This window comes from Dipodomys spectabilis, unplaced genomic scaffold (assembly GCF_019054845.1).
Source record: "Dipodomys spectabilis isolate Male_0828 unplaced genomic scaffold, ASM1905484v1 ptg000343l, whole genome shotgun sequence".
NCBI classification, from domain to species: domain Eukaryota; kingdom Metazoa; phylum Chordata; class Mammalia; order Rodentia; family Heteromyidae; genus Dipodomys; species Dipodomys spectabilis.
In genome coordinates this window covers 250,823-264,704 of record NW_024871020.1, presented here as the reverse complement: position 1 = coordinate 264,704, position 13,882 = coordinate 250,823, and positions in this window count along the sequence as shown.

The following is a 13,882-nucleotide window of genomic DNA, read 5'->3' as shown; positions in this document are numbered from 1 at the left end:
ACAGAAGTACTGTACTAACTGTTGCTTTCAAAACACAGGAGGGAAAGAAGTTCTGAAGGAGCCATATAGCTTAGAAACTGAGTTCTTAGAAACTCAAACTGCCTTTTATCTTACCTTCAACATAGAAAGTCAGAGATTGCAGTGGCTTGTATGCTCCATTTATATTCCTGTGCAGGGGCTCCCTTCCCCTTTGCCCTTCTGACTGTTTACATCAGTGGCAGGTGGGAAGACATAACAAGAACACCTAAAATTAGGGCCTGGGATTAAAAACTCCATTTTGTGATTATAAACATTGCACCACTTCCTGAATTGAATCTGAGGGGCAGAAGAAAGTTAGGTTAGGAATTTGTATAATTACTTCTAAGTTTGCTATCTAAAATCATCCCTTCCCACCCCTCAGAATCCTATTTTCCAACTGTGTAGACACCCTTACACTCTGTTCTCCTGGAGCATTTGAGTGTGGGGCATCATCTGCTTCTTATGTGTACTGCTTTTCAAATGGAGAGTTTCTCCTAGGCTCAAAATGATTTCATTGATGAGGACACTGTGCAATAAGCTAAACTGGGTTTGTTCATGTGTTCATACCCGAGGTAGAACTAGTAAGGGCTAAGTAGTAGTCAGGGCTCACTTGCTGCTAGTGGTATTGCTCTGAGGAATTACTGTCAATGTTGCCCACAGTACCTAGTCCAAGGCCTCTCAGAAAGGCTACAGACACAAACCGCTTGAGTCTCTGTGTGAGCTAATCATCATTGGCCAACTATGTTCCATGTTTGTGAGACATTCACTTCTGTGAGCATATGCATATAAGGGCCCAAGAGTAGACTTACTTAGAAGGAAGATCCTAGAATGCAAAACTTCTACTGGGACAATGGAAACCCATGGTTTGGCATGCTTAATGTTTTAACCTGTGCACTGAACTAACAGGAGAAAATGACACACTAAGAAACTTGCCAATTATGCCAAATAAAGAACTATGGTGAAGGTCAGAGAAAGGACATTGATTTCATGATAGTCATGATAAGACAACACCTTAGCATGCCTTCCGAATACTAATCCATACTCACCTACTGTTTTATTTACCCACGTCATTAAGTCTGAGTTGTACGTAGGAGTCCTCAGGGCCTTCAGAACAGGAAGATCTAGGCTAGAGCCTAAGATTGGTCTGCCATTTTGGACATAACATAACTAGTCAGATGCAAGCCCTTAGTAGTGTCCTACAAATATGTGCATTCATCCTACTACATTTGATAAGTATCCCCTCACAAAATTATCTTTGGTTGGGTCACTTTCTTACATAGCAGCTGTCTGGTAGCTCCACTGTGACTTCACTTTATTCTGCTGAGCCAGAAATGGAGGAGTGACTGACCACAACACATTTGCATCTTTCTCAATGAGAAGTGAATGGCATGGGAGTAGTTAAGATGCTTCCCATGTTCTCAGTGAGCTAGTACCACCTTGGACTCCAGCTCAAATCTTGATAAACAGATATAGAAGTTACATATAGCTTGCTGTGCCAGATTCACAGCTACAGAGGTAAATGAGAAAGTGGAAGGCCTTGGTGTGATATGAAGCAGAATTCAAAGGATATGGGGATGAAGTGAGCTACCTGGAGGGAAAAGGAGAGGCAGCTGAAGCTGATGCTGAAGAGCATCTAGAGAGAGAAGATAGAGCAAGTTTGAGGCCACCTGGACATCAAAGTAACCCATCTGAGGTACAAGAGTCTGGCTGTCCAGAGCCACAGAGAGAAGTTGGAAGAGCAGTAGCAAGTGCTCTTTCCCATTGCTAGGGAGCTCCCAGAATGCCAGAGTAAGAATTGGTAGCTTCCCAGAGCACTGTTGCTGAGCACATCTCAGATCCCTTGCTATCATAATTGACATCGAAGAGGAGCAGCAAGAGTTGTATGAGGTGATTGCAGCTCACTATATGGAGCCTGTTCTGCAGCATTGTGGAGTGTGGTCTCTCAGGATGTTTAGGGCAAAGATCCTATAACTGGTGTCAAAGAATGCAGTCTACTTGGAGTAGACATTTATAGATGGCACGTGCCTGAACACAACAAGCTGATAATTAGCTGCTAGAGGTAGTTTCCCTAAAGATCTAACAGACAAAACTGGAGAGGCAAACCCAGAGCTCTGCACCACATCAGTCCACCATGAAAATTGCTTCTACCATAGTACTGGCTACCCAGTTTGCACACTCATGACCTTTTTACCCTGATTGTGCCCCACAATCCCTCACAACTTTTGCTCTTTCACTTTGTCTATGCTTCCTTGTCCCTGCTAAACACTTCTGGATGCCTGTATTAGCTACCCCAACCCCTGCAAAGCTGTTGCTGCTACCCAATTTCCTGACACTGCAACTCAGCAATTACAGTCACAGTTACCCTTTCCCTGGTATCCTAGTCTCTACTACTCTTTTCTGTTACCCATAATTCATAACACCATGGTTCCAGCTACCTGATCCCTGACAACCCTCTCTCTGATACCCCATTCCCAAAGAAAGGGTAGATTGGGCACAGACAGTAGACTTGGGTACTCCTCTTGCAGGCACATTGGGCCAAGTTATTCCTCAAGTATTTAACACGAGGGACTAACTGGTGGTGGAAAGTAAAGAGGTTACTCAGAGGTGACTGAAATACAAGGACATCACTTATAACTTCTTGCTAGGAAAAGAAGGCCCTAAGGTGAAAGTTTATGAGAAAAGAAAATTTTACAAAGAATATTGATGATGATGCAAAAGGTTTAGCTTAGTCTCTTCTACTAGTGGTCTGAATTATTTTTTGACATAGATATGTAACTACTTTGCATTTTAAAAATTATACGAAAATGCACATTTATGTGGTACTTATATTAATTTTTGGAATAGTTGTATAGGATCACGTTAATGATATTCAAGATTTTATGCTCTATGATATGCTCATGAGGCTGCCTTTGGCAATATAAATTGAGATCTCTAACAACAAATGAAATCTCATTGTCAAATACTACAAGGAGATTATGGATGCTAGTACCAAAATGAAAGCTGTAACAATAAAACTGAATAAAGCTGCAAGTTTGAAGGAAGGGAATCAGTGGTAAGGGCTATTATAAAAGAGAAATTCTTCATCATGGAATCTTGGAAGGATAGAATGTGTTTGTTGAATTAATAGCTTTTAAAACCTTCTTAGAAAGCAAAACATTGGTTTTTATTGTTGCTATTTGGAACCTCTTTAATGAATGGTTTAACAAAAAATTATCAAAACAACTTTGAAAATTCAATGATGTGAATTATCAGATTAACATTATACTCAAAGTTGCCTTCAGATGCAGGCAGGCTGCATTCCTTTTCTATTAAATTAATGGACTAAGCTTCCTTTTGAATGGTTGGACAGTCCATGACACTTGTTCCAAAACAAGAAAAGATACTGGAGGGAAAAAAAAAGAGGAAGGAGATTCAAGACTGCTGAAATTAGCATATTTCCTATTTGGACTTTAATGGGATTTTTCTACAAAGAATAAGATTTTGATCTTACCATAATAATGTCAAAAATGATGTGTTATAGGATAGCTTCTAAATGTAATATTTAATACTGTTGGATTACTTGAAGACAAAGGTTTATAGAAAACTTTAAATTTCAGAAAAACTGTAATGTTCCAATAAACACATAGAAGAAATATAATTTAAAAATTCACTGTTCAAAGCAAACCCTGGCAGGAAAATCTGAGAGATGCTTGTCTAGAAACAGGAAGTGACACTGTGACTCAAGTGGTAAGGGCTCTCCTTGATCTGAAGAACTTAGGGATATGTTGACACCCAGGTCCTGAGTTCAAACCCCATGACTGACGAGAAGAAATTTTAAAGAATTAAAGCATTAGGCCTGGGAAGGAGACTCAGTGGTAGAGTGTTTGTCTTGCATGCATGAGGTCCTAGGTTCAATTCCTCAGCACCAAACAAGCAGAAAAAAGTGGAAATTGCACTATGGCTCAAGTGATAGAGCACTAGCCTTGAGCTGAACAGCTCAGGAACAGCACCCAGACTCAGAGTTCAGGCCCCCCTACTACCACCAACAACAACAAAAATTTAAAGCATCCAACAACCTGAAGATGTCCAGAATAATGAATGGGGCATTATCCGTTTACATGACTTAGTGACTTAAAACCTAGTTTACCAGGGGAGGTGGTGGGCAATTTGTGTGTTTTCTAAAACCTGCAAAATTATTTTGTATTTTCCCAAGGAGGGAGAAATGAGGGGATGGGGGAAGAGGGGACGTGTTTGGTGACTTTGCCTTTTGGTTCAGTGATTTTTCTGGGGACAAATTCAGAGAAATACTGTTTGTAATCCTAGTTGCATGGGGACTGAAGAAGCCAGGCCCTGGAAGTGGTTTTGTCCTGTCCTTGGCCTGGTTCCAACAACCAATGGATAATCCAAGTCCACTTCAGGACCAAGATGCCTTGAAGACTACTGATCCACTGGACAGGCAGACCTAACCACAGCCAAAAAAGGCAAAAAATGCAATGCCGAGGGCAGCATTGGAAATCTACACCAGGCAGAGATTTTTTTATATTTTTTATTGTAAAAATACTGCACAGAGGGTTTACAGTTACATGAGTAGGGTAATGAGTACATTTCCTATCGAGCACTGTTACCTCCTCCTTTGTTTTTCCCCTAGCCTTTCCCTCCCCACCTCTCCAACTCCTCCCTCCTTGACCCCTGCCCGACACTGTAAATTCATTTTTGACACAGTGTCCTCTACATCTCATCATCACAATGGGTCAACCTGCATCCCCATTTAAGCATTCTGCTATATCCCTTCCACTCCCCAAATTACAAAAATGTATATGCAAAATGCAGAACATTTGAATCAAATACAGTGAAAACAGGGATTATACCATGGGGGGGGGGATGAACCTACAAAAGAATCACATAATACATTATAAGTATATTAAAAACAAAAGCAAGAAAGAAAAAAACCACTGTGTCTCTGACTTGGGGTACATTTCGCTTAACATCATTTTATATGGTCATATGTACACAGCCTTTGATCTTCTCTGCTTGTCCTAGACATGTACTAGTCCTTGAAAACAAGGGAAACCATGGACCTATGTTTCTTTGGGCTTGGCTTACTTCACTTAATTTAATTTTTACCAAGTCTTTCTATTTCCTAACAAATGGGGCAATGTCATTCTTTCTAATGGAGGCATAGAATTCCATAGTGTGTGTAGGTCTGTATATATATATATATATATATATATATATATACATATATATATAGATATATATCACATTTTCTTGATCCATTCATCTACTGAGGAGCATCAGAGTTGATTCCATATCATAGGTATGGTGACTAATTCTGCAATAAACATGGTTGCACTGGCAGCTTTGGTATGACCTTGTTTGTGATCATTTGGGTAAATGCCCTAAAGTGAGATTGCTGGATCATAGGAGAGCTCTATGTGGAGTCTTTTGAACAACTTCCATACTGCTTTCCAAAGTGGTTAAACAAGTTTACAATCCCAGCAACAATGCAGTAGGGTTCCCTTTTAACCACATCCCCTCCAACATCTGTTGTTATTACATTTCTTGATTATTGCCATTCTAACTAGAGTGAGGTGCAATCTCAATGTTGTCTTGATTTGCATTTCTTTTATGGCCAGAGAACTTGAGCATTTCTTTATGTGTCTAATGGCCATTTTTATTTTCTCTTCAGAGAAGTCTCTCTTTAAGTCTTTAGCCCACTTAGTTATCAAGCAGTTGTTTCTTTGAAGATTTATTGTTGGGGGATTTATTTTTTTTGAGTCCTAAGTATATTTTAGATATAAGACCTTTTGTCATGAAGATCTTCTCCCAGTATGTGAGCTTTCTATTGATCTTGCTACCTATGACCTTTGCCTTGCAGAAGATCTGATGTTTCATGCAATCCCATTTGTCCAAACTTTCTTTGATTTCTTTTGTTTCTGGTTCTCTATTAAGAAAATTTCAGTCTGTGCTTAAAAAAAGCCCTAGAGTTATTCCTATCCTTCATGTAATGTTTTCATGGTGTCTTCTTTTATTTTGAGGTCTTTGATCCATTCGGAGTTGATTCTCGTGCAGGGTGATATATACAGAATCTAGCTTTAGTTTTCTACAGGTGTTTAACCAATTTTTCCCACACCATTTACTCAAAAGGCTGTCTCTCTTCCATTCTGTTTTTTTAGCTCCCTTGTGAAAGAGTAAGTGGCTATAGGTCAGTGGACTCATTTCTGAGTCTTCAGTCCTATTCCATTGGTCCTCAGGTCCGTTCTTGTGTCAGTACCAAGCTGTTCTTTTACTATGGCTTTTTAGTATAGTTTGAAATTTGGAACTGATATTGTTACAGTACTGTTCTTTCTGTTAAGGATTGTCAAACCTACAGTCAGTATTATACTTAATGGTGAAAAGTTACAGCCATTTCTTATAAATACAGGAGTGAGATTAAAAATATCTACTCTCTCCACTCCTCTTCAACTTAGTATTAGAATGCTAGCTGGGGCAATAAGACAGGATGCAAACTTAAAGGGGATCCAAATAGAGAAAGATGAAGTAAAACTCTCCCTCTTTGCAGATGACATGATCTTGTATTTAAAGAACTCCATGACTCCACTCCCAAGTTACTTGAGCTGATCAGAAATTTTGGCAAACTAGCAGAGTATAAAATTAACCCTCGGAAATCAATGACTTTCCTGTATTCCAATAACAATAAGAGTGTGACTGAAATTAGGAAAGCAACCCCTTTTTAATAGCCGCACAAAAAAATAAAATACCTAGGAGTTAACTTAAGAGGTGAAGGACCTCTGTGATGGAAACTTTAAAAACCTGAAAAAGAAAATGAAAGCAAAACTAGGGAAGTGGGAAACCTCCCATGCTCATGAATTGGGAGGATTAACATCATGAAAATGGCAATACTGCCAAAAGCTATATCCAAATTCAATGTGATACCTATCAATATCCCAATCTCACTCTTGAATGAAATAGAAGAAGCAATCCAAAAATTATTATGGAAGAATAAAAGACCCCGAATAGCACAGAGGGTTTTTTGTGATTCTCATTTTGTATTACCACTTTGATTCTACAAAGTCATCTATGGATTTTAACTTCCTTCCCTCCCTTTGGATAAAGCTCACAATAACCCTGCCTCTAGCTCCTCTTAGGTCTGAAAAATTGTTCCTAGATAGTGAATTACTTAATTGTATTTTGAACGTATAAAACATGCATATAAAAATAGCACATTTTGATCTCATGATAAAAGAGCCTTTTCCCCTCTCAAATTTATTTCCTGAAAGGCAGTTTTAGAGAGAATCTGTTTTCATTTTTAGATGAAAGGCTTGTAGGAAACTATGTTCATAATCTGGCTCCTCCTCCTGCACCTCAAAACCTAAAACACAAATTTCACAACCCATTTACAAGAAACAACACAAAAACCAAACACTGAGAATGCTCAGATGCAGAACGTTTTACAAAACCCAGAATATAACTTTGCTGTCTGAAGGAGAGGCTCTCTGAATAAATTAACAAACAAACCCAAAAGAGCAGCCAGGAGTATCAGACGTTAGTGTTCCTGGCTACTACTCCATCAACCAGGAGCATGGAAGGGCTTCCTAAGCCTGCTGGAGAGTGCGTGGAGAAAAGTTTCCTTGCCAGTCTGAATACAACAGTTGGCATCACCCCTCCTGGGCCTGTCTTTCTTGACTTCTCCCCACAGCGGAGCAGAATCGTCCCTTGCTCCATGAAGGATAAATACTGTACAAGCTGATCCACAGAGTGGCTTCTATTTAGTCTGCACTCCTTCCTAGGTGGGCGGTCCCTGCCCCACGGTGTGTGTGTGCTCCCAGGGGCTGATCCTCATAGCCCATGCCCACGGGGCAGGCAGGTGCTAGATGTGAGTCATTCACACAGAAGCTACTGGGTTGCTGCCCTAGCCCAACAGCAGGTGTACCCTGATCTTCTCCCACAGTCCCAGGCGAGGTGCCCACAAGGGTCCGATTTGGACAGACTGCCACTAGGATCCTACTTCACCAGAGGGATCAGCATGCCAGATGAAGTGGCTGCCACCTGAATTACTACTTATTTTATGGAGCAGTTTTAAACAAAGTGATACATATTACTGTATGATATATAATGCTATATCCTTGAGTCTCTAGTCCAAAATCATTGAACTTGATACTAACAAAAATGGATTTTATTGTTTGTATTTATAAGGCCATTTTGGCTAACTGAAATAAAAACACAACAAAACTCTTATCCATAACACATGATTAAATCTCAGAATTTGAAAAAAATTGTATGTAAGTAGTGCAAATGAAGTTATACTAGAATAGTAAAACACACACAAAATATTTATTAGTTACATTCAAAAGTAAAATAAGTAATTACAGAAAGAATTACTAGTAGATAAAAAAATATTACAATGGTTTAACAGGTTGAAGTGATATAGGTTAAATATTTGGTTTTTATAAAAGTTATTTAAATTTCCCAGTTCTGTTTATCTCAGTGAAGGAAAATGTTAGAAAGTAGAAATTATATGTGGCACCTCTTGCTTCCAGTACCACAAAGGGGAGTGGCACTTAATAATGGGAGTCCTGGGATGACACCCACACCCAGCCCATGTAGACCCATCAGAGGTCCCTGTGGTGACCCTGAGGGGGCCCAGGACATCACATTGCTGCTGCAGCAGGTGCAGCACTTGTTGTAGTGGGCTGCGGCCAACAAGGCTCCATCAGTGACCAGATCAAGCAAACCAGCCTCAGGGGCCAAAGCCAGGAGGGAAGGCAAGGCAGACCCCAAGTCCTGCCTTCCATCTGTGTGGACTACACTGCCAAGGCCAGACCCATTTCTCTGCTTTGGAGCACAACAAGGGTAGGGAGTGAGCCTCCAAAAGGAGCATCCCCAGAATGGCACCCAGATCTGGGCACATGCGGACCAAAAGGATGAAGGAGGAGGCTACACAGCAAACCCAAAGGGCTTCAGGCCCCTGGTGCATTGAAAGTCCAGACTCCTCTGACACTGATGGGCATATGCAGGGATGGGCCCATACCCGAGTCCACAGGGACCAGAAAATGGAAGTCTGTGGGGATGCTGAAGGGGCTCCAGGGTGTTGAGCTGAGCAGCTGTCACAAGCCTGCTGGCAGAGGGGCCAGCACACAACTCCATTCTCCAGACCACCTTAAAGACTGATGAGGTGAAAGCAGGGGTTATACCGTGCAGGAGGGACATACAAAGCAACAAAGAAATCATCTTATAAATATGTTAGAAATAATCGAGTGAAAGAAAAACATTTGAATACCCCTGCTCTCTCTGTATTTGCTGTTGGTATAATTGTGGAGGGGAAGGGCAAAAACAAATCGTTTAAATAAGGATACAGGTGGACTAATTGCAACAATGAGAAGTACAAGTCGTTATGTCAAAAAATGAACTTTACAACTTTGGTGGTGGGGGGAGGAGGATGGGAAAGGGCTTGATAAGAAATGTACTCATTGCCCATGTAATTGTAACCCCTCTGTATGGTGTTTTCACAATAAATAAATAAATAAATGACTGATAAGGTGAACCACAGCTGGGCTGCTTGGCCTCAAAGGGTTGGACTGCCCGCCCAGCCTTCCTTCTCCCATGGACTGTACAGTGTACAAACATGATGTCCCCCCACCCCACACCCATGAGGGCAGGAAGTGAGCTCGGAACGGAGTCTCCCTGGGATGGCACTCTCACCTAAGACCACTGCAGACCAGTACCAGCACAGCTGGAGGAGGAGAAGGCAGCAGTGGATTCAACTCCAGCCTCACAACTGCCAGCTCCTGGGTGAAATGGAGCGACTGAGACTGGGAAGGGAGGTGGGAAGGATGGGCGGGGCTCATCTGGCAATGCTGGGGAGCATGCACACACATCCTCTCACTGCACATCCACCACAAGGAAGGGGGCCCCACTTCTCAACGGGTGACCTGAGGAGGCACCCACACCTACAGGGACTACAGAAATTGAGGTTCATGTGGTGACTTGGAAAGGGCTCCAGGGTACAGCCTTGCTGCTGCACTGAACAACTGGCAAAAAGAAAAAGAAAAAGAAAAACATCCACTAAAACTTCTCATCAATGATAATGTATTATACTTTAAAAACAGTTTTAATTCCCTCTTGTATATTTTTGCATGGAGCCCTCTGAATTAACCAAAAATCTCCAGGATTTCCTCATGCACAGTAATACTAATAAATATAGCTTTTATTCTTTTTTTAATTAAGGGAGGTTGCATTTAGTTCCTTCCCATGTTTAATTCATGAAAAAGAAATCCTGAAGTATATCTGTCAAACACCAAACTCATGATTTCTTCTGAACGCCTCACTGAAGAAAGAGAATAAGATGACCGAACAACAGGTATCACCCATATTGTCACCGTGCTAGCTCTCTCTCTGATTAAAAATAATCCTGTCATGCACATGCAGATCACTTATGCAAAGTTTTTTCCAACAATTCTTGTAGTTATATTACATTTATCTTTCTCCTTCTGTCTCCTCTCCTGCTTCTTTTCCACAGGGTCCTGTTTCCCTCTTACATCCCTTTTCCTTTCAACTTTCTCCCTGTCCCATCCTCTTCTTCCTCCTGCTATGCCCTTCCTCCTCTCTTACACCTTTCTCCTCCTTTCCTTTCCTCTTTCTCCTACACTTTCACTTTCTTCTACTTCTTCTTTATGATCCTGGGGGTTGGGCTCAGTGCCTTGTGCTCACTATGCAGATGCTCTGCTGCTCACTACAGGCCTCCAGTCTAGACTTCATCTCAATGACCATCTATTTCTGATTTGTTTTTAAATAGCAAACCAACAAAGACTTTTGATTCAGGATTTAATTTATTGTACATATTCTGTGCCATAAATATGTGCTACTTAATACATTGTGGCTAATAGGTTTTGATTATGCCTTGGGGTTCAGATAAATTCATCAGAAACAATGTGTTTGAAGGCAATCTAATGTGATCCTATGTTACTCCCAAATTAATGAAATGGTTACTTTGTATCTTGCACAAGTACTTCTATATTGTTCCCAGATTAATGAACTGTCACTTTGTGGTAGCACCCACAGTAACACTAATCCAAGGATTGCTGGGGATCAGAAGATTAAGTCCAGACAGGAAAATCCATGTGATATGTATCTCTAATTAACTGCTAAAAAGCCAGAAGAAGACCTGTGGCTAAGTGGTTTAGTGCCATCCTTGCACTGAATAAGATGATGACAGGACCCAGGCCTGAGTTGAAGACCTGTGGTGGGTGCACGCACACACACACACACACACACACACACACACACACACACACACACACACACACACACTTTCCCAACTAGAGCAAGTAGAATATCTGTTTTTCTGATGAGATGTCTGAGTTTCTGTCCCATGTGTTTGTATATTTTTGAAAGCTGTATCATCAACTTACCTAATTTTAATAAATGACACCTTGTTCACTATTATTTACTCCTGGTTTGAAAATATTTTAAGACACATTTTTATGTAGAAAATTGAGTTTGTTCCCCAAATTGTGACTGTCTTGGTTTGTAAAAATGAAAGAATTGTGCCTTTAATTCATTAGTTCACAAATTAGAAAAGTAACCATAACCCTAGAACCAATTGCCTTTGGATTCTAAAAGCCACACAAATATATTAGTTTTTACTTATCCTATCTTTGATTCAACTCATCTTTCTCAAAATAGTTTTTAGTTTTACTTAAATATCCTGCCATTTTTCTAACCCAAACCCTAACTGGAACATTCAGGCTAACCCTCACACTAATCATACCCTAATCCTTCTATTATGAACAGTTTCCTATTTCACATTCATCCTAATTGTAACTTTACTTGTTTTTCAAAAATTTGCTTTCAATTTTACCCTAAATTTTCCATTTCCCTAATGCTAACATTAAGCCCATCGAGAACAGAAACCTAACTTTCACCCTAATTTCATCCAATTCTAATGTTTAAGAAAAATATTCTAGTTTTTATTCACTCTAGTGAATGCTCCAGTTTGCACTATGGAAATGAATTTCAATTTGCCCTAATTCCCACAAATTTCCTGACTCTACATCTGAAGTTATCTTGTTCCCTAACATGAATCATTATATTATGTGTCCTCAAATTCTCACATCAGGAAAAATATGGTAGTTTCCCTTGATCTTACCTGTTCATGAACCCCTGGACCCTAAAACAGTTTCAGATTTACTCATCATCTAGTCCATTACTTAACACTAACTCTCAACTGAAACCTAGCTGGAAAACTCTCATTAATCATTACAAGAATGATCACTGCGAAATAAATATAATGATAATGCTCTAGTTACTATTCAATCTCACATTTTTTGCTTCCACTTGTTAGTGAAATCTCAATTTCATACTAAAAATATTCCTATTCATAACACTAATCATAATCAGAACAAAATACTGACCCTAATCTTAATATAAATTATATGTCAATACTAACACTAACACAAGTAAACTAATTTTCACTCATCCTGACTTGATTCAAATAAGCCTTCCAAACATAGGTTACAATTTTTTCCCAATATCTTAGTCATTTTCTAACCCTAAACTTAACCTTAACTGGAACATTGAGAATAACTATAAGCCTAATTGTAAGTAGATTCTAATATAGCAATGCTCTAGTTCACATTCATTCTAACTTTTACCAGGCTTATTCTAAAATTTACCTTCAATTTGAGCCTCATTCTTTTTCTCCTTCACTCTAACCCTAATCATGGCTGTAATCCTAACCATAAACTTGACCCTAATGGTATCCCAATTATAAAATTTATGAAAATCCCTCATTTTGTGTCATCCTAACTGAAATTGACTTGTAATTCTTGAAATAAATTGCAGGTTTTCCTAAACCCTACAGATTTCTCACTCTTAACTCTGAATCTATCTTGTTCCATAACAGGAATCATAATACCCTTTTGATCTCAAATCCTGATATTATGAAATAGAATGTATTTCCACTATTGTAACATTTCCTGAATTCCTAGAACCTAAAATAAGTTCAGATTTATTTAACATTTAACCCATTCCTTTTTTTTTCTTTTTGTTGGTCGTGGGGCTTGATCTCTGGGCCTGGGCATGATCCCTGAGCTCTAGGCATGGGCACGATCCCTGAGTTCTTTAGCTCAAGGTGTGCACTTTATCACTTGAGCCACAGCACAACTTTCAGGTTTTCTGGTGGTTAATTGGAGATCAGAGTCTCACAGATGCTCCTGCCTGGCCTGGCTTTGAACTGCAATCCTCAGAAATCACCTTCCAGGAATGGGAGTCCAGGGAAACCGTAACCACTCAACTAAGTGATTTGAGAATAAACACTGAACACAAATTAAGGAAGTAAAGAAGTTCATACAAGATCTAAAACAAAGCCCCAACAAAGAAATTGAAGCCATCAAAGCCAAACACTTATAAGGAAAAGAAATGAAAAACAAAGTAGAAAGACCATGCAGAAGATCGAATCTCGTGGATTGAAGACAGCCTAGATATTATAGAGAAAGAACAGCCTAGATATTATAGAGAAAGAACATTCAACCATCCAAGACAAATCCAAGAAATATGGTAGATCTATTCAACATTTTGAAGACACCATCAGAAGGCCTAATCTGAGGATAATGGTTGTAGAGTAGCACCTAGAGACAGAAGTTAATGGTCTAAGAAATTTGTTTAATAGAATCTTAGCAGAGAACTTCCCAAACATGCAAAAAGATAGGCCTATTCAGACACAAGAAGCTTTTAGAACTCCAAATAGACCAGACCAAAACAGGACATCCCACCATCACGTTATAATCTGCACAGGATCAATTCAGACCAAGGAAAAGATCCTTAAAGCTGTCAAGGAGAAAAGATCAATCACCTATAAAGGGAAACTAATTAGAATCACCTCAGA